The sequence below is a fragment of the Coloeus monedula genome (genome assembly GCF_965178545.1).
Source record: "Coloeus monedula genome assembly, chromosome: 5".
NCBI lineage: Eukaryota > Metazoa > Chordata > Aves > Passeriformes > Corvidae > Coloeus > Coloeus monedula.
Genome location: NC_138785.1, coordinates 21,284,968 through 21,312,939, shown reverse-complemented (window position 1 = coordinate 21,312,939; position 27,972 = coordinate 21,284,968). Strand labels below are relative to the sequence as shown.

Below are 27,972 nucleotides of genomic sequence, written 5' to 3'. Positions count from 1 at the left end.
GCAACATTGCCCAGAACATTCATTGCACCCCCCTCTCTGAAGTGTGTGTGTGTGTGTGTGTGTGTGTGTATCAGAGGGTGTGTGCTGAGGGGAGAGACAGAGAAAATGGATGGACATTTTCTCAATCGTTACAGTTGCTTACATTATTGAGATTACTGACTGTGGTATTTCAACAACCTTAGGGAAAAGCACTAGATCATGACCAATAAAGATCATGTTTCTGTTAATTTCTTCACATGGGAATAAGTTCACACGTAGTTTATATCTCAAACTATCTCTGGTACAAGAGTTTCATGGTTTGAATGCTTACTATTTTATTACTATGTTACTAGTAAGTCACCAAAAGGTGCTGAAATAGGAAGACAACAGACATCAGCTGATAACTGATGCAAGTAAAAATATTACAGATAAAATTGAAAAGTGAAATGTAAGAATAAAGTGAGAAAATGACTTAATCTTCACTACTGAAGGACAAATAGTAGGAAAAAAGTAGAGTCAGTTACTTAGATTTAGTGAGTCAGTATAGGTTAATACGTCTTGAAACATGACACTGGCTTTCTAAAACATTCCTTCTCTGAACAGAAGAGTACCAAAACAACTTTCACAGCTTTGACTGTGAACAGATCAAAGTTATTTTTTGTGACTGTTTTCTTATCCCATTCCCTACCAGTGACAGCATGGTGACCACTTGTGGTGCTTTGTTTAATTGCAAATTCCAAAAAGAAAATGCTTGAAAATTACTTTGAATAGTCATATCAAACCAAGGAACCAAATTTACTGCTCCAACTATTTTGGAGGAATCAAAACTCTAGTGTCCAGTACAGCTGTGGCTTTCATCCCTAAGGAATGTATTTTGTCTAGTTGATAGCATATTAAAGATTTTTTTTTTTTTTTCCTTAATGGCTGTTTCACCTTTATTGTTACTTAGATTAAAAAAATTAAAATCTCATAAGTTAATTTTTTACCTCTCTCCTATAGTGTGTATAGAGTATTCTAAAACCTTATGAAGACAAATGTGGTGTTTTCACATTTTGTCTCAGCATACATCCAGAACAGCCTCCAGACGTGACCAACACTGCAGTCACATTTACAACTTAGAAGCGATTGTTTCCCTTGCTTCAGGCGTTTACCCCACTGTGAATAACAACTTATGTTCACCACAGAACTGGGGAGAAAAAGCTGCTCTTCAGAAGACTTATAAAAATACAAAGTCTTTTAATTTTGATGTACTTTGGGATTAAACTTAATCAACAGCAGCAGTTAGGCAGAAAGCAAAGGGATAACAAGTAGAAAAAAACTTGCTCTCCACCATCTATTCTACCTCATTTACAGATTACAATTAGCTACAGAATTGACTTTATGACAGCTATTTCCATAGAAATTGAGTCCCTATTTGTTTGAGTCTCAGTTTGGGAAGAAAACATATCATAAAGAGCATAGCTCTAGTCATCAGCTGCAGTACAGCTGAGTCACATCACACTTGAAAACACTTTGTGAAGCCCAGCAAAAAGCCCAGCTGCCTCTTGAGCACAGCATGAGAAAACAGCTACAGCTTGGTTCAGCTATCCACACATAAATGTACTAAGAACTGAGGTGCTAAATAGCCACAACAAATTTAGAAGCATTACTCTGGAATCGCAGTGACAAACAGGTGTGACCATCCCCAAGGGAACTATTCCACTGATCAGGACAAAAACATGAGAAAACTTGGTGGGAATGCATCCAAGTAAGCACAAATGAGGGTTATAATTCTGTCAAATCACTATAAAGAACAAACACCAAAACAACACAGAATTTCAGTGAACATTTCACAGCTTTCACATACAACTCTTAGACAAACTGAAATAGTTTCTCAGTTATTACATTATGAGACTTTGTAAAACAAGGCAAATTTCTATGCATATGGTAAATATGGCATCTGGAATGAAAGACAGCACACCTTCTGCTTTGATTTCTATCAGAACATGATATCCAGCTATGAATCAAGAAAGGCTAAGACAAGCCCGTCTCCAAGCAGTTCGCAATTAGTTCCATAATTAGTTCCCGCCAAGTCTGGAAACGTTGAATGAAAAAAAGACAGTTTCTAAAAATGCAATCACTTCATAATAGCTCTTTGAAGATCAACAATATTTAGCAAGGTTTAAAATCTCTGACAGAGTTACAAGTCCTGCTGTAGACACGCCAGCAAACCTTACAGTACTCCAAAGGTTTACTAGATCCTAACCAGAGAAGGCTGTTACTGTTTTATTTTTAAGTTTTAAAATCCTTATAATCCCAAGAATTCTTAAACTTTTCATCCCCAAGTTCTGCATTGTAAAAACTCTTCTCCTTTGCTGAGTGCTGTATGACCTTACCAATAAAAGATGACTCCAAGCTTTGAGAGCCCAGTCTAATCAGAAAGAGAAAACACATAAAAAAGTGAATCCCCTAATCCACTGAGCTGACAAATGTCAGAGACAGGAAAAGTCTTAAAAACGGTATCTTCTGACTCATTTATTTGACTGGACCTTGCTGTACTGTAAACATTGCCATTACTACTCATGTATGTGCTGCAATATTAAAACTAAATGTTTACAGGCATGTGAGACCATCTCAGAATTTCAGAACAAGGATTTTGAAAATATACTGAGTTTCTAAGTTATTTTTCAAAAGAATGCTGGGAAGATGGTTTAAAATATAGCATTAAACAGTGGGAGATACCTGTTTCTACCACATGAAAAAAAACCCCTATTGCATTTCTTGGATGAGGAGAATTTTTTGACAATAGATGTATTTTGATTAATTATTTACCATTTTACCTGTTGCATCAACAGAATGCCAAATTGCTATTACAATTTATATTTTAAAGCAATATATATATATATTATATACATATACTGTTTATTTCTATCATTCAGTCATTCTGTAAATCTGAAGAGCGAGTTATCATTTCCTAACTAATTATGTCTCCCATGGCTACTTCTAGGTATAAGTTTATGTACACACGTCACTGAAAATATAGAGGAACTATGTCTAGTGATCACCTCTCTTAAAAAAAAAAAAAAAAGAAAGAAAAAAAATCACAGACACGCATATGGCCCAGACATGGCCATGCGTGCTTTGAATAATGCAATGCAATAAAAAATTTATGTGGTCACACTCTGTGAATAATATGGCCATAACAAGTGATGCCAATCTTAACACCCCAACAACAAAAACAAAAACCAAGACCTGAGAAAGTTATTGGAAGGACAGGAAAAACAAGCAGCTGTGCAGTCATAACCCTTCAAAAGGCTGAGACATCAAGCACAGGAGTTCATGTAGAAATTATCTCTACAAATAGTCCTGGACTTTTAATAAGCATTGTTGTTAGTTCTAATTTGTGTTATGGTTGCACCCAGGTGTCCAAGGAGATACTACGAAGTCTTATAGTAGCTCATCTAATAAAGAAGTCTATCTCTCTCAACCCATATATACTTGGATTATCACTACCACACCGACTGCTAGGACGACCCAGACAAATAAAATCCTTTCCCAAAATCTAAAACACGCAACAGACAAGATGAGGAGACAGTTTGATAACTCAGAGATGGTGATACTGGGACACCAAGCCTTACAGCAGCAAAACACAAAAAACCTCACATTAGCACTGTTAACTTGATCATCCCACAAATATTTTAAGAAAAATAGTCAATAAGTGATCTATTTTTCAAGGTCATGTGAAGCCACATGAAGAGTTATGGAGTGCTGTATAAAGATGTAGTCTAAATCTCATGTCCTGGAAAAGCACACTTCCTCACACCATTAAATTCAACACACTCAGCTAGGAATTTCTAGGCTCAGTTGCCTTCTCAGAGCCCACAACAGAGGAGTATTCAGTACAACACTGAATTGCAAGATTGCGGCAAAGAAGAGCTACACATTCGGGTTCAGAGATCCAACTTGCACACCACTGATTCATAGTACTTTTACACAGCATTTTTATCTAAACAGATATCACAGATATGACAGTGGAATTCTCTTCAATTAGTGCTCTCATTTACTTAAGTGAACAGTATTAAACAGCCTCTCTTAAGATACGAGACAAGGTAATGGTTTTATACACACCAATTTTTGACCCATCAGCTTTAAAGTACTTGATCATCAAGAATAAGCAGGTTTAAATCCAGCTAAGTTGTGCTTTTCTTATGTTTACTAGCTGAAAATGGAGATGAGACAAAGTCTTTAATTCAATTGCTTGCAAACTCATGTTCAGGTTTTTCAGAAATAACTGCAACTTAGGAAGTCCTCCTCCTTAAACAAGGATATAAACATAATTATTTCAAGTATTTGTTTCATGGGAGTAGTACAGTACCTTTTTCATAGTCTAGCATGAACTAAGAACCTGGAGTAGGACAAAATTGATTAGATAGATTATTCCTGCCCTTCTGCTTCCACTGAAGTAAACTGGCACAACACCACCTCCAGTTGGTATGCTCATGATTCACCTGGCAGAGTTGTGCTGACACACACACACACACACAAAGCTAACATGTAAATGGACACAGAACCTACCAAATTTAGTTAAGAAAGGAAGCACCATTTATAACTTTGGGGTTTTTTCTTCCTTTATCTCTTTTCAGAACAACCACATTTACCACTTTTATGGTGTACATGACTTCAAATGCTGCCAGGTTCTGTATGGGTACACAAACAGAATTTCAGTCTGTCCAAAACATCTGTTTTGGAAGGGCTGGAGTTATCTTTTCATAACTTCTTTCATGGGTTTTTTTGGTGACTATTACTATTCATCAAAGGAAAAACTCTGTGGTTAAACAAATACAATACAACTTAAGAGCATTATGAAAATCCTGTAGCACTACTAACAGATGATTCTGCAAAAGATTTAATATAAGGTTTTACTTGGGCAAGCTGTTTTATTAATTTTTGAAATTATCAAAGGCATTTGTCAACTTTTTGTTATATTTTTCTTCCCTGCCTACCATGTGAAATGCTAACGTCCTTCAGGCCTTTAAGTGAAGATATTTAAGTGCATTGCCTGTCAAATACTTCAAATATTTCTGTTGGTTTGAGGTTTCCATTGCCTCCATGCACACAGGAGCATTGGTGGGATGTGATTCACGTCAGTGCCAGTCACTTGACACACAGATTTAACAGAATGTGCATTACACAGAGCGCAAGAACCATTAAATCAGCACAGTCCAAATTGCAACTGTTGTTTATTGAAGGCTTCTGGCATTAATTAAACCTCACACAGCTAAGTATTTATAACAATTTTACAGATTGCTGTCCTGAGGAATAAGATTAATGATTGTGGCATTAGGAGCATACAGTACAAATGCAATGAAAGGGCCATTTTCGAGTTGTCCCAGTAGCAACTGCATGAGACAGGCAGATTTTCATAATTTGTTGGTCAAATGAATAGAGAAGAATCATCACATCAATCAAATAATTGCTGCCACCATGGAAATCAACAAATCCCTGGACTAATCTCAGTGCTAAGTAAGGCTGCAGTTTTATTCACTGATACCAACATGTAATCCCTGCATCATTGTAAATATACCCAGCAATATTGAAAACAACCCACAGCTGCCACTCTAAGTTGTTCCCCCTGTGACATTACGACAATTACTCAATAAATTATTTGTACATTTTGGCAGGTGTTTTGAACAGAACCATTAGTTTGGGTTTAGCATGGCCAGAACAGGACAACTCTTTCAGTTGTTTTTGTCCTGCACTCGTGTGCAACCCATTAAAAATACACATTCAAATGCACACACTGGAAGTGATCACGCTGCCTGTCCTTCTAATTATTTTTTTACAGTGGTCAATACTAACTGGTCAAAGCAACAGAGTGAGTTTTATGGAAATCACTGTCTGGACAAATAAGAAGAGCCTCAGCTGGCAAGAGGCTTCAGCATGAGCTTCAACCTGAAAGTCAGCCCATAGGCAACCAGCAGAGAGCTGCGTAGTGCCTTCTGCCCAGGTAACACTTTGGAGCCAGAAGGGTCTGTAGAGATTATATGGGAAAGTGAGGCATGGAAAATTATAGGGAAACAGAGAGCTTCGATAAGAGAGTAAGGAGACATACTCAGAACAGGATTTAGTGGTACAGCTGAGGAAAAAGCTTCAGTCACTACACCAGGCACTTGCACTGCAAAGACTTTTTCCTGGGCAATTAACTGCTTAAGCAAGGACCAAAAGGCACTTCCACCCTTTGTGAACCTTCTCTCAGGGAAGACACAGCATGGTTTTTGACAGTAATTGACACTGGAATGTTATTAAACCAGATCGCATTTTACTGTGAATTCACGTTCATCACTCATGCCCTCCATTCTTACCCAGTCACCTCAACTGAGACACTGAAAATGAAGTATGAAGCATACCATATTCAATTCCATAAGACAAACCCAACACACTTTAATATGCATTATCAGGCGTTCCAAATACTATTGCACATCTAACCAAGGCCCAAAAGTAATTTTCAGCAGCTTTGTACCGGTTTGTCTGAGCAGAATAGTTTTGACCAGACAACAAAATTTTCTTTCACTTTTACAATATCAAAGAAATCCAGAAGAGAGGAGCATATCAATCTCCTTTCAAACAAGTCTTTAATTAATTCAGAAACTTCCCCAGTGATGGGAGTTTGACTTAATGAGAGCTGTGAGACTGTTACAAATTCTAAAGCAAACTGTTTGGATGCTGGGACTTAGTCAAGCATTTTAGCAATAACATTTTGACTTCAACTGGTGAAACTAATAAAATATGTAGCAAACTATTTTCATTATCATATAAAAGTTGGAGTTCTCCAAGCACCTGCAAATGATAATAAAAAGTATTATATTGTGCAAGGAAAGTAACCATTACATTCAGGTTTTTGGTATGATTCATATGCAGAAAGCAACTGTTGCACAAAGATCAAAGTAAGATTTTTCTTATTATTTCCAGAAGAATTACACAATCTTCAGGAAAGAGTATTGAAAAAAGATCTGTCCTTTTTTCTTCCTTTTAAAAATATAATTTCTCACCATTAAGGAAATGGTGACTAGACCTTTATTTCCCACTGACATGTTTCATAAGCAAAACACGTTGCTGTGATCCCCAGATTGCTGCTGCAATCAAACCAAAAAGGATGACTTATAATCATGACCATAAAGCAGCTGTCACATAAAACTGTTCAAAGAGGGGAAATCACAACTGAAACTATGATATATTCATAAAAACATGAGAATTATGTTATACAAGTCTGAAGAGACACTCTGATACTTCTTACAGTGTTTTTCAGACAAAAGAGGAATAAATTCTCATTTTGCCTCAGAAAATAAGAAGCGAAAGAGATGATGGTGAATCTACGGCACTTCAAAAACACTAATAGTCAGTTTACACTGTAACATAAATTCACTCTACCAAATAAACCATCTTTATTGTCTCATAATCAGCCTGTTGGTACACTATTGTTGATAAAATTGTTTTGCTAAAATTTTTACAAGTGTTTTTTAATGCCGTCCCAGTGCTGTCTCAGCTCATAATGCTTACCTACTATCAAAAAAGGATTTGTTTGCAAATGCTGCTTTTAGATAAGCCAGTGTTGCCCAGGAAGATGCCTCATTTCTCAACACATGTAGAAGAGAGATGAATCCTGTCTGTTGGCCAAAGACCAGGGACTCCCTCTGATATCCAAGTGTAAACAAAAAAAGACAGCTTTGAAACAACAGGACTTTCAAACTAGGCAGGGTAAAAGATGCAGTGAGTGGCTGCAGTAGAAGATGGAGCTATAAAACTACAAACACGGTCCAGCTGGATTGCACCAGCGAGCAGCAGAGATCCTTTGGGGGTTAATAAATAAACAGGTATAAAGCAGTTCAGGAGATCCCTTGAGCTGCAAAGTGATGGACTGGGAGAGCATTGAAGAAAATATCACATTCCTTTGCATGCCAGCTTTTCTGAAAGCAGCTGCTTGTGGCCACCGCTGGAGACAGACAGCTGAAGGGCTGCATAAACCCTCGCGCTGACCCAGTACAATTTTTCTTATTTCATATTCTAAAGACCGATCCAAATCCACTCTGTTTTGTAATTCTGCAATAGCAGACTCTCAAGAAGTCAGCTCATATGGTTTCAATGGACAAGAAAATTGGTTTCCTCTGCTTTTCATCTAGCTGTTCCTTGTTTCTTAATACCTAGAAGATATTTTGTGTAGACACAATAAAACCCACCTGTTTAATCTAAAACAAATTCAGACAACCTACTTTAACCTATAACTCTTTGGGAGACATATGGCAGATCTTTATCAATTTTCAAAATTTCAAACTGAATGGAAGTTATCAAACATGCCAAAGGAACAGGTGTTTTATTAACATGGATGTAAAAATAGACTCTAAAAGACCCTCTCTAAAGGTGCATCCAAAAGCTAGTGGCAAAAGCATCTACCTGTGAGACTTTGGGAGTAGCAACCTATGCCTCTGCACCATACTACTGCTATTTGGTTCAGATTTCTGTTTTCTTCAGAAACTTCCTGCACTGTCCTCTCTCTATCTGTGGATTTAGCAATCAGATTATCACCTACAGTCATTAAGTACAAGCCATGCAAAAAGCTCATCCCATTTTTGGACGATTTAACAAAGTCAAAAAAGGTAAAAATCTTGATTTTGCTCTATTCCTTAAATGGGTTTTGCAGAACCCAAATCAGACTACGTCTTTCTCGGGTTTTTGGGGTATTTTTTATAACCAATCAGTCAGTCATTCAATCCACTTGTTTCCTGATTTTCTGGTATTGAAACTCAAACTCATTCAACAGACCAACAACTCAGAACATCACTGAACTTTCCAAGTCAGATGTATATGAATAAACTGGTTCAGATTGCTGCCTATTTCATAATCACAGAAGGTTTGACATTTTCATGTCTTGAGCTTTTATGGCGTGCTGTTCCATTCACAGCAACCAAGTGTCTCATTCTTCCAGATCCGACTCATTTACAGAAGGCTGTCACACGTCTATTTCCAAATTGCATAAAAAATGAAATACAAAAGCAGAAAATAAAACAGAATTACCTGAGCAAATGTAATTTTTAAAGTACAGATACTATCAGAAATCTTGTTTTCTAGGGAAAAATAGCTGAGTTTTTAATGAGTTCCACAGAATTTCTCAAGTAGATTGTCTTAAGCTTTCAGGTTCTTCTACCTATTTGTTTAAGAAATACTGCAGAAAGAAACGAATTTGTTATTTACATGCACCACTCTGTATCAAGAGTGGAAAGCTTGAGAAGTGATGCAGTTTTCAATATTCTGAGGAAGAAATGTTCAGTTTATTCTGTTTACACTAGCTTTTTTAGCATCACTTACAGAGACAGTATTTGCTTTCCTGTCAGAATATGCACAGAAGTAGAAGTAAAGAAAACTACTATTTTTTGAAGTGCCCAAATTGCACCCAACCTGTGAAAGACATAGTTATTTTTGGCAGCTTAAGTCTCCTATTCTAGCACAGTGACTATGGTAGACATCACAAACAGCTGAATTTTCCTTATTTCTGTTCTTCTGAGTGCATTTCATTTCTATCCTATCCTAGTCTTAGCTTGTTTTCCTGAGGCACCCCAGAGATCTTCCATGACATTTGATCCTATATATTCAGCTCTATTCCATTCACATGCAAAGTTTTACCTGCTGCTCAGAATATAATGTTCCATTAGTTGTTTTGTTTATTTTCTGGTCCTGGTAGGTCACTACACAGACTCTCAACTAGAAGGAAACCACATCATGCAGAGACATAGTCAAAGAACTTACACGAAACACAAGGAATGGGAAACACAAATCATCAGGTTTTCAGTGGCTATAAAAACTGGGGTTATAAGAGAACTACAGATGACCATCTTTAGTCCTATAGCTGGTCTCTCACAGCTCAGGTGGTACAATTCAAGCTTAGCTTTCTTAGGCTGGTGTAATTTGTATAATCTTTACATTGTTAAAGATAGTGACTCAAAAACGCATTTTATTCCACCGGAAAAAAACGGGGGAAAGGAAAAAAAGCAACACTAACCCCGCCCCCCACCCCCCCCCCCAAACTGCACGTGCAGCTTCCTCATTATCAGTGAACAGGATAGTTAAGAATTGGACTCAAATGCTACAAACCTAAAATTCTGACACAAAATTCTCAGTTCTATTCATCTGAGTTCAAGTCCTCTTTTCTCTTTTCATCTGCACTAGATTTTGAGATGATCATCTCTTGTATTCCTTGCTTTCCACTCATGTTATCTCCTTGTAGACCTGTTCCTTCCTTACTTTGTAACTTTTCCTGATCCTTTCTTTCCTTGCTACAAAATGACTGATAACCTTTGTTCTTTTTCTGCCAGTGAGACACTTGGCTCTTCCCTTTAGACTTCAGTCTGATACATCTCTTCAGTCTCTTAAATCCAAGGTCTCTCCCCACTGCAATAACTTCAGTTCAGGGGCAGTCACAACAACTGGCTTCTAAAGTGCCAGGGCTGCCACCTTTTTCAAAGTTCTTTCTGAAGAAGTAAAGGTGTCGCAGAGGGGACAAAAAATGGAACTCAGCTCACTGCAGAAGTTATCTTTGAACTGATACTTTTATGGCATTAGAACATCCTGAGGCACAAAAATACAAACACACCATCTTTGTTATTCTCTTTACCTTCTTCTTATTTTTATCCCAGCAAGGAGAGCACCTGTTTTCTCCATCACAGGATAACTTACAAACTGAGTACATTTGCTTTACATTATATCCTAAATGTGAATCTAGACTTTTAAGTTAAGGCCAAAAACCCTTTGAAGGGCAGGGCGACATCCTTCACTTTCTCCTTCCTCTTCCAACCACTGCCTCACACAGGATGTTTCCATTCCTTCATCTGGCCAAGCTCCAGGAAGTTACCCTGCAACCAACAGTGGAGCTACAGCTGAGTTTGCAGCTGAGACTCCACAATATCATCCTGAGTACAGGATTTCCCAGTCACACTAATGGCAGAGCAGCACAGCCTCCATCACACTGCACAGCACCAGTCTTCACCCTATTTTCCTACATCTTCCCCAGTGCCAGAACTCCTCTGCCTTCAGCCAAACACCCTGCACAGCTCAGATTTAATGGAAAAAAACAGAGCTGACTGGGACATTAAATAGGTCAACATGGAGGACACAGCCAATGCCCCATGTCAATACACATTCCTGCATTACCAAGTTCTCAGAAGAGAAACTAAGACCACCCTTTTCATTAATAAATTTTCACTAAATATATGTTTATGCACAGACACCAAAGTCAGTGAAGAAGGAGAGGAGGAGGTGCTCCAGACACTGGAGCAGAGATACCCCTGCAGCTTGAGGTGAAGTCCATGGTGAAGCAGCTGTGCCCCTGCAGCCTGTGGAGGTCCAAGGCTGGGCAGAGATCCACGTGCAGCCCATGGAAAACTCCATGATGGAGAAGGTGGATGGCCAAAGGAGTCTCCGACTCTCTTTGAAGCCTGTGCTAGGAGGAGACTCCCAGTAGGACCTGTGGCCCCATGGAGATCGGAGACCACACTGGAGCAGGTCTGCTGGCAGGACCTGTGACCTCATGGGGCAGTGACCCTGGAACAGTCTGTTCCTGAAAGACTGGATCCCATGGAAGGGATCCTGGATCAGTTTGTGAAGAACTGCAGCTCGTGGGAAGGACTCATGATGAAAAAGTAGGTGGATGGTCCTCTGTGGGAGGGACCCAATGATGAAGCAGGGAGAGAGTGTGAAGAAGCTTCCCCATGAGGAAGAAGGAGTGGCAGAGACTGTGTGTGATGAACTGACCACAACCCCATTCCCTGACCCACTGGAATGCTGTCACAGGGGGCTAGAGAAAATCCAGAGCAAAGTTAAGCCTGGGAAGAAGGGAGGGGTGAGTTGAAGGCATTTTTGAAGATTTGATTTTATTTTATCCTACTCTGATGCTATTTAATCCTATTTATTTATCCTACTCTGATCTGACTGACACTAAGTTAAACTGACTTCCACAAGACAAGTCCATTCATCTGTGACAGTAATGGGTGAGTGATCTCTCCCTGCCCTTATCTCAGCCCATGAGCCATTAATTACACTTTCTCTCCCCTGTCCAGCTGAGGAGGGCAAGTGATGGAGCAGCTTTGGTGGGCACCTGGCACTCAGCCAGGATCAGCCCACCACATTTGGTTAACTGTGAGCAAGCAGGAGATGCACTCCGCAGTGGATGTGCCCCCAGACATGTGGAATGAAATTCTGCATGTAGCAGCAGCACTGTGACTTTACTGCTAGAGGTCAAAATGATGGAAAATTTCGTTACAGTGTCCAAAAGAAAAGTTGCAGAATCTCCTATGACTGTAACATCAGCATTACAACAGTCTCAACTACTTAACTGATACCTGGTAGAGTGTAAGCATCTGCTTTGCACTCTAGAAAAATCCAAAGATCTTGAATTTAATTTAACACACATTTTTAGCAATTCATTCTGAGGCAGGGGAAAAAAAAAAAAAAAAAGAAAGAAAGAAAAAAAAAAGGCTCCAAATCACATTGCCTTTGATGCTACCCTTCCAGGGAAATCTTTAAATTGGACATAATGAGAGATCCAAGGTCAAAAGGGAAAGGAGATGTGATGTGCCATACCTCTCTCTGAGATACTCTTTCCTCTTCTATTTTCATTCATTTTGCAGTTCAGAAAGGTAGTCACCAGAAATTCAATGTTCTATATCAATGATTCTCACCAAATTGCCTTGCAGTACAGGTCACACAGTTCATATACTCCCCTCTGTTCTGTCTGTTCATGTGTTTCAGCTGACTGCTTTAGACAGGTGGTTTCTTTATCCATCTCTGAATTTCTGTTCCCTAACGCTATTGAGTGGTAGTCTCAGGCTGCTATTCTAAAAGAACAATAATTCTGATTTCCCCAAGTGTACTGTGTCATTACAATCTGTCAGGTTAGCATATCCATCTTATCACTTCATTCCCCATCCAAAAAGGAAGCTCCAAAATAATGGATACCCTTTAGACTTCCTTTGCAAAAGGGAACCATGAGCACATCATCGTGTTTTAGTCACAACACAATGACAGGAAACTTCAGTGTAATATCAAACTAAAAACCTTTGTGGAAAATCTGGAGAAAAACAGTAACAATCTCCTGCATGTTTGGGCAAATATTATTATTTATACAATTTAGAATGTCACAAAATTGGTTGTCTAGACCTTCCAATCTACCATGAAACTATTTTCTACATGTGAAACAATGTGGTAGTAGAAACATACTTCTCAAAATGCTTTGGGACCTGTGGGAAATCAACTACAGTCAGATATTAGTTCAGACAAAATATTCCACTGAATCAGGTTCCAAAGATGAAATTAAAAAAACACCCAAAACCAACCAAAACCAAAAATTAAGTTCAGTTGTATAGTAGGAAGTTGTCCAAAAATCTGTTTTCTATGTCACAGACGTAATTTTTAGTATAATAAAGATCACTGCTTTCTAAATTCTGGGTGGTTTTTTTGTTTCATTTTGGGTTTTTTCTTGTTTAATTGAACACCACCATATAAGCATATTGCCCTCTTATTTGTTCCTTAATAGTAACAACCTTTCAAAACACGGAACAACATTTACCTTTTCTCAAAAGGGATAGTTTTCCCACAACAACAGTTTCAATGAAGTTCAGCCTTCTCATTTTATTTTCTTAACACTTACTTTATCTTGGGAATTTTTTTGTTTCGTTTTGGGGTTAAGTGTTTAATTCGTTCTCAAAAAATTAATCCACGTGAAATACAATTTTTAATTTATTTCTAAGGCCTCCATCTTCCAGCAGCAATTACTGGCATGAATGGGGAAATTTCCAAGGCTCAAATCACAAGGAAATACACTTTGTATTTGGCAGAAAAGAAGAAACAACATCTGAACTACACAGCATACAATGACTATATTAAATGCACTACACTCTCATCAGAAGATTAATTTCTCCCTCCTTTAGGGGCTGGGGTGAGGAGGGGGGAGGCAGGAAGGTGGCTCATGTACCCTGGAAACTTTATCCCTGCTGGCAAGAACATGAGCAGAAACAAAGCCAGTCTTCAGTACTTCCCATGGGAATGCTTTACTTTGCAGCCTTCATTTTCCCTCAAGGTTTTGTAATTATATTTCCATAATTTAGTCACATAAACAATATTATGACTTAGGTACTTCTCCTTAATTCTATCCCACAAAAAAAACAGGTTTGAATTTTTCACTTATCACTGTAATAGCCAGCTTATTAAAAATATGTGGCAGAGCTAAGTGATGATAGGATATCCTTGCTTTCCAATATTTCTTTTAGAAATAGCTCTTACATATTTCTTTGCAGTAAAGGTACTTGAACAATATGACTTTCTTCACTGTAAAGTGACTCTATCAAAATGAAATTCATGTATCTGGCTGATGGACTTGCTTGTAATGCAACGACTCCATAATGTAAGTGTTGATCTTTTAAATAAAACCAAATTTTTGGTGATCACCTTACCCTACACTAGTGAAAAAAAGACTGTACTCAACCATATTTCCCTATGATCAGCACATAAAATTCTGTGCTCAGCCTCAGAGACAGGCTTTTCAAGAAGTAAAATTAATTTCTTACAAATGACTGTCAGGCTATTCTAGATTAGGATGTCTAGGTCTACATTTCCAAAGCATCCATGCCAACACCAGAACTTTTAAAGCACTTTTTAAAATAGATAACAAAGCTGTACAGTTTTGGGGTGGGTTTTTGGGGGCATGTGTGGGGGATGGGTTTTGGGTTTGTTTTTTTTTTTTTTTTTGTTTGGGATTTTGATTTGTTTTGTATTATAATGAAGTTCTGGATTAAGCTCTTCAGTCCACAAATAACCCATTTTTCAAATGCTGGATGCATCTGTACTAACTTCCAGGAGGCTCTCAAATACCAATTGTATTTGAAGACTTACGCAATTTTCAAGGTAAGGACCCAGAAATCAAAATTTAGTGAGAATAAAAAAATACAAGACAAGCACTTAGTCTCCAAAACTTGGCTCTATGATAAATTCATGCTCTTAAACCAGAAGAGTGGAGAAAAGGGAGCTAAATACTTCTCTTACTATAGTATCTGACTAAACTAACACATATCAACAGCACAACATAAATTCACCAACTGAATTAAGTTTCCAAAAGCCAATGACCAACAATTGTTCCTGTCAACCTGCCAAGTAACACTAAATGTAATGAAGACCTGAAGCATCAGCACAGAAGTAAAGGCATTTAAAAAAAACCCCATAAATACAAGAAAATAAGTTGCAAAAAATGAAGGCCATATCAAAAAATACTATGAAAACTAGATCCTGGAGATTGAAGAATAGGTGCTTTAAGTATGAAACTAATTCCAGAGAACATACCAGCTTGTTTATTTTTATTTATGAAAATATTTAACAGATATTATTTCTTTTCTTTTGTAGACTGAAATAATTAATCAAATAACTACTTAATTTAATCAAAGTACCTTGTGTTTCTTATGAATACCATAACTTTCAATTACGCTCTCTATGATTAAAGTTGTTAAAAGAACCAGATTGAAAATATTTCAGTGCAGTACTACCCTTGGTCATTAATTCAAGTTATGGCAACAAGTCTTGAATCTACAAAGGTTGAAGCCAATTATGGTAGATATATTATAAATACTGATTTTGCACCACATTTCAGCTTGAGCCCCAGTGTGAATCCAAACACTATCAATCAAAATCGCTACATCAGTATCATCACTAGAGCTTCAGCAGTAAAACAGGAAAAAAACTCACATTTAATCTCACACAAGTACAAAGTAATTTAATCACCATATTCCTAATACCACATTAGTATTAATGTGGAAAGATAAACTTGCAAGCACTTGCAATTTAAGAAGTAGAGGCTTTACTTTGCAGTCAGAGTCTTAGTCTCTCAATAGCTATTCCTGCTATTTACTGTTACACAGTGATAATCATCGAATCATAAGATTTTAGTATTTTTTAAAGTTTCAAATAAAATAGCATATCTGGGGAAAAAAAACCCCTATACTTACTTTTCAAAGAGCAAAGAAACAGGCATGCAGAAATAAAGTATAGAAGTAGCAAACTAAAAAAGTTGTTCTAATATAAAGAGAAAAAAACATACAAAAATTATTAAAGTTAGTATCTTGGGGTTCAGGGAACCATGAAAGATGGCAATGAAGGAGATACAGTCACTGCTTATTAACTGCATATATAAAGATATTCTACCAAGAATGCCAGCTGGTGGCTGCACAGACCTCCCAGCAACAGGACTTGCCTGGGCCTTGCTTTGTAACAAAGAGTTCCCATATGGACTGGGATATTTCAGTGGGTCAATACAAGTACCACAGATGCCAGAACACTGACAATTTAGATCAGAAGACCAGATGATGAGAAAGGCATGGTTAAAACTTTGACGTTTGGTGAAGGAAGAACATAGAGTAACTTTGTTACTAGATTTTCTAAACCTCTGGATTAATACAATCATATGAGAATACACTTCTTACAAGAAATATCCCCAGCACAAACCTCACTCAGACAAGTAAGGTAGTAGATGGAAAACAATGTAGAGAAGCAAACTGAACCAACACATTTCTGCCAGTATTTACTTCAATCTAAAGCCTCCAGAGGGCTTGCTCCTCAATGTACAAGTCTTTGGTATGGACCAGTTCAAACCCCTAGAGCACACACAGCTTAGAATTACCCACTACTTAGGTGAGTGAAAACTGCTGGATCATGTTCTCCAACACTGTACAGAGTTATGTACACCACGTGCAGTTACAGATAAATCACCAGCTATATGAATTTTTAGTGTATATTGAAAAGAAATTCTACAGAGAAATACAGCATTCAGTATTAAACATAGCCTATTTGGCAATGTTGTCCAGGCTACCTTCATTTCCTTTGCAGCAGCTCAATTCAATGTTTTCTATGGCAGAGATATGTATTCTTAACACTACACTCACACCAAAGAGATAGGGAGCAATGGCAGCTGCTTTGCATTCCAGATCTTTTTGAACATGGAATGATGAATTTTCCTAGTCAGCCAGAAACACAGACACAGATTAGGTATCTCTAGATGCTTCTTGTTCAGCTAAGCAATCCCCTAAATGTGAACAAGGTAGCAGCCATATTATGCTCTTAAAAAGCAATGAAGTTTACAGGTATAGACAGATTAGAAATCAGGATTATGGATTACGGAAAACATATTTCTATGTAAACATGTGCAAAAGAATCAAAGAGTTTTACCTATCCAGAAGATACTCTAGTTTTAACTGCCTTAGGAAAATTGGAGACAGTACTATTTTGACTTCCTTTTTATACTGCATTATTTTTAAGTAAAACTGATTGAACATACTTCGCTATCTATTTTACCCTGCCAAATTCCATTCCGCTATGCTAAATTCCACAAAATACATTTAATATATCCAAATAAAGGAAATTTGCAAATCACTAAGCATCATGTGCCTTGACCTTCGCTCTTCTTTTGAATTTGCAGTATGGTTCATTTTAGTCAAGCTGTTGAAACATTTGTGCTATAATGCATCAAATTAAGGCAACCAGCTGTGATGTTTAATTTAGGCTAGAAGTTTATGATCTACAACTACACAATACCTTCGGGAATAACTGATATTTCATGTTACTAAGCTAAATGCTCTTCAAAATGTTACAATCTTCACCACGTTTTACACAGAGCACATTGTCATTTAAGCTTTGGGTCTGTAAAGAGCGCAGGCATTCAGTCAAAGCTGCATATTAAAGAGAATAAATGAACAAACAGTTCTAGCCTTTGCTGAAAACACAAAGCCTTCTGTCTAATGTGCTGTTCGATTATGCCTATATTTTATCCTTTATTATGTGTAATGGAGTTTCTCCATTTGCAAGAAAGAGAGAATTAGAAAAAGTCATTAACTATTTTGTCATAATGCACCATTTTTAGCAGATATTTTGTCCAAACAAATACAGTACATAGAGCTGAATAATTGGAACAAAAACAATAAAAAAAACCCAAAGCCAAGCATTTTCAAGCACTTGTGAAAGAAAATTCCCTCCAACAGTGGTTAAACCATTGTATTTTTCTTGACAATGGCAATGTATAAAAGGAGGAAGAAACAACACTATCTGAATGATTAAATAACAGTACCTTTTGGAATATCTTGTGAGATTAATAAAGGAGATAAAAACTATGACATGTATATTTATCACATGTAGAAAGTGTGAAAATTAATGCAATGAAAGTTGAAACTTCAGGTTAACCATCTAAAAAGGAACCGATTTGGCTATAATATTGATATATGGCTAAACCACCATGCATAGTAACCAGCCCACTACTTTGTTCTGCGGGTGGTTAGCTGTTCTTTTAAAAAGTTTAACCTAGAGATGTTATGGCTTATGAATATAGGACACATAACACACATACTGCAACTAGAAAGGCACAGTGGTAACTCTTACTGACAACGTGCCCTCCAATGTGAATTAGAAAGATGATTTGCACCGATTCCAAGGTGGTCTTTCACTTTAGTCGTCTTCTGCAGAGCCAAAGCACCCAGACAACACCAGCAAAACAAAAAATAACATCTTCATGCTTATTGCAGCCTTCTGGAAACAAGCTGTGCCATGGGCAAAGAGATTCAAGTATATGGATGGTCCATAACGGATGTAGCTCCACTGTAGGGGTGCACTGGAGCCTCTGGCTATTTTTTAACTAGCACAGAGTCTATATGAAGGCAGGAAGCTATAAAAATTTTATTAAATTGAGCATTTTGTGGATTCATTCTATTTGGGTTAGTGCAGCTTCCCATAATGGAAACCGGAAAATTACTACTACTTCAGTGAAATCTATTAGAATTTGCTTCAACCAAAAAGAGGAAAAACACCTGTTACTACTGCAAGAACAATGAGAAACTCTCCACCTTTAACACCCAGAAACTCACAGTAATTTTAAATACATTTTAATAAAACAGATGTCCATTTTTATCTCTCTAAATTCATTTTAATCACCACTCTGCTTCCCTGCCACATTACAATCGTGCATGATTGCAGTGGGCAGTTTCATCAAAGGATCATGCAGTTGAGAAAGGCATGCTGCATGAAAGCTGATTACAACACCAACATCCTTGTGACAAAATGATTAATATCTAGGGAAGGGTGAAATCTGTTGCTTTCACTACACTCTGTTTGATACCCCTCTGGAATCAGAAGTCTGCTGTATTAACATTTGAAAAACTGGGGATTACCTGGTACAAACATAAATTTGAAATACATTATTTCAAAATCTTTCCTTCAGATTCAGAAAATAAACCCCAATATCTCAAAACAAAGAAAGCCAACCTAGGCCTAGCATGGTTTATAATGTTGTCAACAACTATTTAAAGGATTTTTAAAGTGAAAATGCTTGGCCTGATCCTTAATAACACAATGGTAACACAACAATCATTAAAACACTCATATTTAAGTTTAGGCAAACCTACACCACCCATACAATTTCAAATAATGCTCTAATTTCCTAGTGAGAACTCAAAACTGTGAAAAAATGAAGTACTTTCAGTATACAAGATGTTGGAAGTCATAACTATAATACAGACAGCATTTTCAAATGATTACAGTCTGTCATTCAAACAGACACTAGTTCCAACTCAGACAGGAACAAAATCAACCCAAACTGCAAAGTAAAGATCCGTAATAATTATATTTAAACACAAAATACTTGACAGTCAATTCCTCCTTTGTTTGCCTGCCAATACTGAAATCAGAATGTTACGTTACTCTGGCAACTGCCAACTAGATCAAGCGTCTGTAAAATCAGGCTTTAAATTTTGTAAAAAGAATACACTAGATCAAGATCTGTAAAAAAAAACCCCAACAACAGAAAACAACAACAATAACCATGACCTAACACAAAAACCAATCCCAAAAAACCCCCACAAAAACCAAGTCCAGAAAATTAATCCTTAATTTACAATTTTCAAGGTAAAAAAAACCCTGAGCGGAAGCATTTTCTTATTTTGGTTAAGAAACACCAAGAAAATCTTAATCACAAATAATTAACAGCTAACAAAGTGTATTTCAACCTCAGTAACACTTTCCTTAGTGGCCTTGTAAATACCAGAAAAAAGTACTGAAAAAAACCCATCTGATTTCTTTCTCTAAAATCAGCTTTGTCTGAGACTTCCTGGAGTCATTGGCATCTTTAAAATTCTGCTGGAATCCTTGCAGGGGGAGGGGAACTCAGTGGTGCTTTGCTCAGATGCTTGCTCTCTTTTTTTGATCAATACAATTGAGTTCCTACAAATATTACTTCTTTATTATTCCAGGTTAGTGAAGTAATAAACTTAGTGTTTAACAAGAAACATACGCCAGAATCCCACTTGAATTTCATTTTGGAGTTCATTTTATCTTCTTCTAACATATGCTGATGACCAAAATTGGTGGAACTTGCAAGGATAAGCATTTGAAAATGTAAAACTATCTCACTAGTGTAATCAAAATTATACATGCAGTGTGTAACTTTGAAGTGTTGCTTACAAATGGTGGATTTGGTTGAATATCACCTGAATTTTCATTTTGTAGCAACATTACAGTGCATAAAATGGTATTTTCCATCAGAAGAAACTGAGAACCTGCCAACATTGATAGATGCATGTGTGAAAAGCTGGACAATTCCATGGAAGAAATATGCCTTCAAGAATCTTAATATGAGAAATAATGTATTATTTGCTACTTTGTCTTGTAAAACAGGAAAAAAGCAGGCAAGAAAGTTTTCCAGAAAAAGTTCATATTCTGCAACTCTTACTGTAATACTTGGCTGAAGTATTACCTATCAAACAATAGTAATGTTCTGTATTCTGTTCTGCAGCAGCTTTGCTGACTACAGGTTTCCTACACATTATTCTCTGACAGATGCATTAAGTGCCATTCCCCTTCATATATTTTTTTTATATTTCAGAAGAAAACAATTATTTTTGTAATTCTTAAGACTTAACTTGATGTTTATTTTTCCTAAGGGTATGTGTACAACTTCCTTAGAAGTTTTCTGGTTTTGACAAATCAATGAGGAAAAAAGTTGTTATATTTTGCAAAGATAACTGTTAAATATCAACAGTTAAGATTTGAGCCCTTTTGGAGGCAAAAGGAGCAGGGGAAAGAGGGTAGTAATGCTTGTGTATTTCTATTAATCAGAATATATTGGCTTTACACAAAACAAAAGGGATGGCTCATGAAAATGTAAGTTCTGGTTATACCAAGAATTATATCTAGCCAAAGATTTCAGGATAAACACTTGGGAAAAGTATTTAATTTTCTCATCATGGATTATACTACAATCAGGACAGAAGTGACATGTCAAAATCCATGTAATCTTTCTAAAACACACTAGCAATGTACTCCACACAGTATTATATTTTACATATTTAAATTGTTCCCAAACAATCTCAAGAAAACTAGAAATTTCTAACAGCTCTCATCTAAAACTGATCAACAGGATTTGTAAACAGACATGAACATGGATTTACAGCTGTAGAACTGTATGCTGCAGAGTAAATTCCTGTGAGGGAAATCCCCTTTCATCCTACAGTTTCAGGACAGTACCAAGAGCCAAAGCACTTAAGCACTTTGTACATTCACTAAAGAGTCTCATGGAATGATGGAAATATTGCACCTTCTCCATTCCAAAATAAAAGCTTTTCTTGTCACTGAACTTTTCTTTCCATTGAAGAGATTAATAAATTACATTATAATTACGAGGAAGGCTGTTGTTTTGTGGGTATGGAAATGTTTTGTTTCTGTGGTTGAACAGCCCTTCCAGACACCAAGTCACTCACTGCAAGCCACTGCACATCTGGCTCAGCAAACACAGACACACATTGCAAACACAGAAGGCACCTATTGCTCATGAGGAAAAGGGTGCTAAGCTTGGCAAATTTGCTCTTTCCATAGTTCAAGGAGAAAAAGAACGCTCTGGAAAGGAGCAGGAATCAGCTCCCTGCTCTGCAAGGGACTGCACAAGAGACCTCCACAAGCTTCTGGGAGAGAGAGCAACAGAAGTCATAAATTCCTTAGGAGCAGTATTGGGTTTACACACCCAACACTGCCATGCTAAGGGAAAACAGACATTTCCAAGCCCAATTTAACTGCACAGCCTCATCAGCCTGTGAGAGTTGTACCACAGTGAATTGCTAATACTGATGTACAGATTTTATTCTCATCCACAGATCTGAAGGAAGACTTAAAATTTATTTATTATATGAATACTTATGAGACTTATTAGTACATATCATTACCCACAGAGCCAGTGTTAGTTTCTTAATTCCACATTAATGGAAGCAAGGAAATGGAAAGTGACACAAATTAGTCATGGTGAATATTGCTGGATTTTGGGTAGGAATTTAAAGTAATATTGAAGACGTTTGCATATATATGTAAATAAATAAATATTCTCATCTAGTTTATGAGATAAAAGGATCCAAAATGAAGTAACTAATTAAATTTTTACACAGCTTATAAAATATTAACACCTCACCAATATTTAAGTTAATGCATTTTGTTAGTACTTAATTTTTTTATGCTCAAAACATTGAAAAACAAATTAGTTAGTAAAAATCTATTTTTTTCTTCTTTTTATCTTCCAGCTTGGGATATTCTGCTATTCTGTGCTGCTAAATAATGCCACTCATGGATAGAATATATGCAGAAAATGTAGATTGTTTTAGAAATGTATTTAGCGGAATCAGAGAAGGAAAAAAATGCCATCAGTGTTTATAAGACATAAAGATAAAACTTAACTGCTCAAAGACAGAAAATTATGTTAACATGTGAAGCAGTGTAGTGCCTTTCCCAAGACATCTGCTACTGATTACTATTAGAGATAAGACTCCATACGAGACAAATAGTTCAGCTGAACCAATGGATGATGTTTCTCGTAATTTTAGAAATATATGAATGTTCTTAAGCTCTTACACTTTTATGACCTTACAGAGAAACCCAAAAGCATTACAATGGAACAGGCAATATAGCTCACAATGAAATTTTAGAAAAATTAAAGCCTCACTTTTGGCCAAGCAGTTAAACACAGGCCTAATTTTAAGGTCATGAATAATTCAAGCCCCTTTAAAAAACCATAAGTGTTTAAATCACACATAATGCTCAAATGCTTTGCTGCAGCAGGAAGAAACCCAGAGGATGGTACAGAATTGCTCATACTCTGCCTAACTTTTCAGCTTTAGGTTCATCTCCAGTTTATTATAAAGCAGAGTTTGTCAATACATTTGACTCTGTCAGTGTCTTAAGACTTTGGATGCACCTTTACATACTGACAACACCATTAATGCTTTTGAAAACTAAATAAAAAAAAAAAATCTCCAATGTTTTAATAAAGCTGGATCATTGAAGTCATTAAATGAGAATATGAAAGGTATCATTTTGGTTTAATATGGTTAAAATAGCCATTTTAAAGATGTCAGTGTTAGGGTATTCATTTGGAAGACAGTATCTCACACGTAGCCTAATGAAAATGAAGTTTTACTTTCAATATATAATGAATGCGTATTTGGAAGTAGTTGCTTGCACTTCAGAAGAGAAATAAGCTACTGTAGCAAAAGGTTCCCTTTTGTGTGTTACAAAGCAGGCTATTTTGATTGCTCCATGACAATGCGTCCTTGAATATTAAAATTATTTCCTTCACACTACAAGAAGGTATGAGAGATACGGAGATGTAAGCAATTTATGTACCCAGAAACATACACTTAAATAACTTCAGTGTGTTTCTGTACTTATATCTCAGTGGCAAAATACATTTTTCTCTTCCATGATCTTATAAACTGTCCTGCATGGCAGTAACTTTGTAATCCTCATAGGACAAAAAGCATGTTGAAATACCTCCCTAGAAAAATCAGTTTGATCCTAGCAATGATAGCACTTGGTAATTTATTAAACTCCCATAATCAGGTAAATCTTTAACACAGTAGTTGAAAAATACACAGAATACCTTGACAAAACCAACTGGTTCCTCAGAATAGAGGCTGTAGATTGCTTCATCTTCCAGAGCTATTCTTTAAAGATTTCTGCACACTCACAGCGCAACAAATAAACTCCGCTACGAACACTGCATCGCTCAAAGAGCAATCTCAGCTGGCATAAGAGCTTTTGAGCAGCAGTAAATAGCTCCAAACCAGGACTTGCATTACATAAAATTGCACTTAATGATTTCAAAGAAGAAACTGTAGGAGCACAACAAATTTTCAAAGCAACAACCACCTCTATATTGCAAAACGCATCTGACTGGACTTAAATTGACTGCACCAGCTGAGTAGATCAGCACAATGCATGAAGGCTTAGATTATACTCTAATGCCCTTGCTATTCTTAACCCCATAATCATGGCCCTTCCACGGAGGGAGTTTGACCAAAGTATGGGTACATCCTGGTAATGCTCACTCTTAATGAAACAGTCCATTCAAAAGAGCTGCTTCCCACTCAAAAAAATAAAATGAAATACATTTGTAGCCTCAAAGCAACCATCTTATGTTTTACATACTAAACTAAACATTGAAACAGTGAGGACAGCCGGCTCTGTTTTGTAATAGGTGGCTTAATAGAAAATCTCACTTAGTGGGAAGACTTTTCTACCCCATTAACTCATTTTTTGCAGTAATTCAGGATCCCTGTACCTATTTAATATCACTTGTCATAAACAGTTTCCACTTTACTTTCAATTGAAAAATCCTGCTTCTGATAGCAGTTAATGTCAGGTACTACATGTCACAGAGATACATTTTTCAATCTTTCAATAAAACATCCATTTATGGTTTCATTCAAAGTTGTTTCAGTGAAGGATTATAAAATAATAGCTTAAAAAATTAGAACTGAGAAAAGCACTATATAGTGATAATGCCTTTATAACCACACTTACAGCTTAAGAACAGGCAATTAATAATCCTGCATAGCATAAAAACAAAAAAAATCCCCTAACAATCTGGAATTCACTTCAGATTAACAGAAAAACTTCCAGTTTCCCTCAACTTTTTATAAAAAGAAACAACTTGTAACTACACAAGTATTCTGACAAGAACAACTGCAAAACCTTGGGAAGCATGAAAGATCTTGCCCAAAGGACATTTTTGAAGATTTTGTTGAATTTTCTAAAGGCTAAGAAGAGTTCTCATAATGGCACTTCAAAAATAAGATGATCAGAATTATGCCAGTGTTATTAATCCATGTGAGAAATGACTTTGTTCAGAAGCACCCCCCAAAACACAAAGTCTTCCTCTAATTATCAATAATGACTTAGAAGTGACATGCACAGCCTTTATGGTTGTCCTGTTCACTAATAACACAAAAGTGATTTCACTTTCTCCATAATTTAAGGTTTCTAATGCTTGAGAGAGTGCTCAAGGATACAGCATAATCTTTCTAGAGTGAGACCTCTCATTCCAAAGCTGTGAATAATGCAGTAAGAGCCACACTGTCAAAAAACCTCTTTAAGTGCCTGGAGATTCAGTCCAAGTTACCTAAGTGGAATAAACCTAAGTGCCAGACACCTTGTTACCCCAACTTCTAGTACATATAGTGCCTTTGAGAGGCTCAATAACTTCTCTAAAATTATTCTGCTTTATCTTAAAGTGATTGTTCACAACTAACAGACTGAAGACAAGACATTTACATACTGACACGCATTAAGTATGCCCAATAATAATTAAGCAATGTTTGGCTATTCAAGGCTTTGGTTTTAATGTTTGGGGATTTTTCCATTATTTTTGCTTAAAATATGGACAAAGAGATTTAAAAAATTCATTCTGTATAGCAACATATTCTACACATATTATCAATTTTGGAAGTGAGCACCACTTCATGTAAATATGGAAATCAGATGTTGGCTTTGAACGTTTTAGAGAAATAAACACAATAGGGATACAAAAGATGAATTTAATCAATATATTTAGGGGAACTGTACAATGAGACACAACATCCAGTGAGACAGAAAACAGAGATATCCACAGGAAATTGAGTTTAAATGTGAGCAAAGCCCAATAATCACCTAAAAAAGAAGCATAGACGTCTTCCACAGCAAATTTAGTTTCTTTGTATCCATAACCACATGGGACAAATCTGTCTAATCAAACATAACAGAAATTCTGACATCAGCTTCTAGAAGTGACTGGTATCTGCTTGCCTGAAATTGTAGAACTGCAGAGGTTTTTAATATGATGAATCATTCAGAGATAATCAGAGATAATTAAATGAATTCTGTACTGGTTCATTCACAAAATGCAAAATTTTATGCTAGCACCCTGCATTCAGAATCTCATTCTCTCTTTAGATCTACACTGAAAATATCCCACTGGCATGAATGCTACAAGAATGGGAATAGCAGGATTTTTATAAACTGATTAGGCACTGAAAGGGAGAAATAATGATTTTTCCACTTACAATCTATGCATCTTTCAGTGATTCACAGTCATCAAAAAGCAGAAAAACATGGGATTTATGTGAATTTAAGTCACTTCTTAGAGAAAGAAGAAGACTTTAAAACACTAACATCATTTCATGGCACCTTTTTCAAATACCATATAACATTTTTAATGCTTACTGCACACGTGTGTGCATAAACCCAGAAGTGTTAAAAACTCCATAAAAAAACCAAACAAAAAAAACCAAAACAAAACAAAACAAAACAAAAAAAAAAAAAAAAAAACCCAACCAACCAACCTAAAAAAACCCCCTGGTTTGTAATGGATGGCTTTTTAAAGGAAGCCCAGAAAAGCATCAGTACTTACTGTCTCTATTTGAAATGAAAATGAGCTCTTCCAAAAACCTAAAACTAACAACAAAACCAACATTATTTTTTCACCTTCCAAAGTAACCTGCAGAAAAGTATTAATCCTTGGTTGAACTGCACACAGAAAGCCTAGAATTGCTGAACTTTCACTCCTGATGAAGAGAGGTTTAAACCACAGTGGTTTAAATGGAGTTCATCATTATTTTAAACAGTACTTTTTAAAAATGGCCTGTATGGCACTGCATGTTCATCCATTCTTTAAGAACAAATATAAAAAAACGGTGTTAAATAGACTGTAGGGGCTTCTCAGATGATCGTTTGGCACTCCATCCTCTACAGACTAAAGGGTAATGTACTGTTTTAAACCCCTGTAACACCATGGGGCATATCTCTCCTTAAAAGCTACCTTTGTATCTCTCTAGGTCTAGGTACTCATCACACTATAATCTATATATTTACAAAAAATGCCCTGTCTATTAAACTGTTAAACTGTACACTGCTGGTAATGCTTTAACTATCTCTGCCTGATGAGAAAATAGCTTTTTTTTTTTTTTTTTTTTTTTTTTTTTTTTTTTTTTGACAATAAAATTGTGGTTTACCAAAGTAATGAAGAGAATAACTTAGTTCTGTTAGGATAAGCTCCCTTTGGATGACCACAGAAAGTGAGAGATACCAAAGAACACAAACATTCTTTCTTCTGTTCTTGTTAAATCTCCTCCAAGCTGGGTAGACTTAAGTATATATAATTCTACTACTTCATCACCAAGAGAGTCTGCAGCAACAGCAGTATCCAATTTCTTTTCACAAAACCAAAATTTATATTGTATGTAGCTTTTTTGGTAACTCCTTTGTCAAGACTAACATAATTCCGATTTGGTAAAACCCTTTTTTTCCCCAGAACAACTGAAATACTCTTTCAAGCTGATGCTAGTGTCAAAACCCCTAAGTGATTTCCTACTTATGCTTCATTAAAGCTTAGACATGTTTTAATGCATTTCTGAATCCTCCTGGTGGCAAAAATATTGCAGGATTCACAGCAGTTGCAGTGGAAAGAACAGTAACAATCACCTCCAACAGCCGACCTTGTGAAGAGAGATTTTCTATAGCATACTAATACATAATTTTTTCAAATCTTCCCTAACAGGGAACCATTCTGGTTGATCTTGAGATTGCACTATTGCAGCTGTGATTGTGTCCTTCAGCTACCATAAACCAGAAAAGGCTCAGAAAACAAAAAGA

At 36.5% G+C, this 27,972-nt stretch overlaps 1 protein-coding gene across 1 annotated transcript in view; it reads right to left on the bottom strand.

Annotated features, from left to right (window-relative positions):
- CCSER1 (coiled-coil serine rich protein 1) overlaps nucleotides 1–27,972 on the bottom strand; it is a gene marked incomplete at both ends in the record, with an annotated part of 543,822 nt that overhangs the window by 234,638 nt on the left and 281,212 nt on the right. The gene's annotated exons all lie outside the window — the stretch shown is intronic.